This window comes from Filicampus tigris, unplaced genomic scaffold (assembly GCF_054856515.1).
Source record: "Filicampus tigris isolate MCC_2025a unplaced genomic scaffold, RoL_Ftig_1.0 HiC_scaffold_26, whole genome shotgun sequence".
Classification (NCBI taxonomy): Eukaryota; Metazoa; Chordata; class Actinopteri; order Syngnathiformes; family Syngnathidae; genus Filicampus; species Filicampus tigris.
Window position 1 is genome coordinate 255,001 of NW_028233407.1, and position 2,500 is coordinate 257,500.

Below are 2,500 nucleotides of genomic sequence, written 5' to 3' on the forward strand. Positions count from 1 at the left end.
CGAGCGGCGGGCTCCGTGGTAGGACTGCTGAGATCGGTGGGTCGCCTCGGCCTCGCTGCCGTACGGTCGCGCCGGGGTTGGCCGCGGGCCAAGCTCGCGAAGTAGCCCCGGCGCTGGAGAGCGACCCGCTGGCCGGAGGAACCGTCCGCCCGAGCGACCGGCGCGAGGCCGGTGCCGGCGGGGGCCCTCCGATGGCGGGTCATGGTTGCCGATCGGTCGGTGGGGGAATGGAGGTGCGGTGCGTGGTGAGGAGCTCCGGGCGGGGTGGGCCTTCGCCCGGCCCGCGGAGTCCGATTGAGCGCCGCCCGGGTCGGGCGGGCCCGCTCCGTTGAGCGCACGGAGGTTGAGATAGAAAATATTGCAACACGCGGAGCTCCAGGCGGGGGGGCCCTCGCCCGGCCCGCGGAGTCCGATTGAACACCCCCCAGGTCGGGCGGGCTCGCTCTGTTGAGCGCACGGAGGTTGACATAGAAAATATTGCAACACGCGGAGCTCCAGGCGGGGGGGGCCCTCGCCCGGCCCGCGGAGTCCGATTGAACACCCCCCAGGTCGGGCGGGCTCGCTCTGTTGAGCGCACGGAGGTTGAGATAGAAAATATTGCAACACGCGGAGCTCCAGGCGGGGGGGGCCCTCGCCCGGCCCGCGGAGTCCGATTGAACACCCCCCAGGTCGGGCGGGCTCGCTCTGTTGAGCGCACGGAGGTTGAGATAGAAAATATTGCAACACGCGGAGCTCCAGGCGGGGGGGGGCCCTCGCCCGGCCCGCGGAGTCCGATTGAACACCCCCCAGGTCGGGCGGGCTCGCTCTGTTGAGCGCACGGAGGTTGACATAGAAAATATTGCAACACGCGGAGCTCCAGGCGGGGGGGGCCCTCGCCCGGCCCGCGGAGTCCGATTGAACACCCCCCAGGTCGGGCGGGCTCGCTCTGTTGAGCGCACGGAGGTTGAGATAGAAAATATTGCAACACGCGGTGCTCCAGGCGGGGGGGGCCCTCGCCCGGCCCGCGGAGTCCGATTGAACACCCCCCAGGTCGGGCAGGCTCGCTCTGTTGAGCGCATGGAGGTTGACATAGAAAATAATCCAACACGCGGAGCTCCAGGCGGGGGGGCCCTCGCCCGGCCCGCGGAGTCCGATTGAACACCCCCCAGGTCGGGCAGGCTCGCTCTGTTGAGCGCATGGAGGTTGACATAGAAAATAATCCAACACGCGGAGCTCCAGGCGGGGGGGCCCTCGCCCGGCCCGCGGAGTCCGATTGAACACCCCCCAGGTCGGGCAGGCTCGCTCTGTTGAGCGCATGGAGGTTGACATAGAAAATAATCCAACACGTGGAGCTCCAGGCGGGGGGGCCCTCGCCCGGCCCGCGGAGTCCGATTGAACACCCCCCAGGTCGGGCAGGCTCGCTCTGTTGAGCGCATGGAGGTTGACATAGAAAATAATCCAACACGTGGAGCTCCAGGCGGGGGGGCCCTCGCCCGGCCCGCGGAGTCCGATTGAACACCCCCCAGGTCGGGCAGGCTCGCTCTGTTGAGCGCATGGAGGTTGACATAGAAAATAATCCAACACGTGGAGCTCCAGGCGGGGGGGCCCTCTCCCCCCCCGGTGAGTCCGCTCACAGTGCCCCTATGTCGGGCAGGCTCATTGCATTGTGCGCATGGAGGTTGACTTAGAAAATATTTGAGAGTGACATGAGCTCCAGGCAGACACCGACTCATCGCCCGTGGGGTGTCCGACGAGCCCTCACCAATCTTGGATTAATGTTTGGCGAGGCTCCCCTGATCAGCTCTGGAGGTGGCAAGTTCTGAAAAAGTGGTTTCTGAAAATGTGCCCCTTGTATTTTGTGAAACCAGGGGTAACCTAGCGAGTAGGCAAACTCATCCCCTGACTGGGGGGATCAACTTTTACCTACTACAGCGCCCCTAATGGCCAAAAGTGGTACTGCTCCCCCTGGTAGCCTAACCCATTGAAATGAATGGGAAAAATTAATTTAGGCTACCAGGGCTTTGGGCTACCAGGGCTTTGGGCTACCAGGGCTTTGGGCTACCAGGGCTTTTTGCTACCAGGGCTGTGGGCTACCAGGGCTTTGGGCTACCAGGGCTGAGGGCTACCAGGGCTATTATAGGCGGCCACCACTGCACTAGTGGCAGCCCGGGGAAGGTGCCTGTTGCTCGGATATGCTTTTACGCACGTCGGCCTCTGCGCCCTGGAGCTTTTTTATGCTACCAGGGCTATTATAGGCGGCCACCACTGCACTAGTGGCAGCCCGGGGAAGGTGCCTGTTGCTCGGATATGCTTTTACGCACGTCGGCCTCTGCGCCCTGGAGCTTTTTTATGCTACCAGGGCTATTATAGGCGGCCACCACTGCACTAGTGGCAGCCCGGGGAAGGTGCCTGTTGCTCGGATATGCTTTTACGCACGTCGGCCTCTGCGCCCTGGAGCTTTTTTATGCTACCAGGGCTATTATAGGCGGCCACCACTGCACTAGTGGCAGCCCGGGGAAGG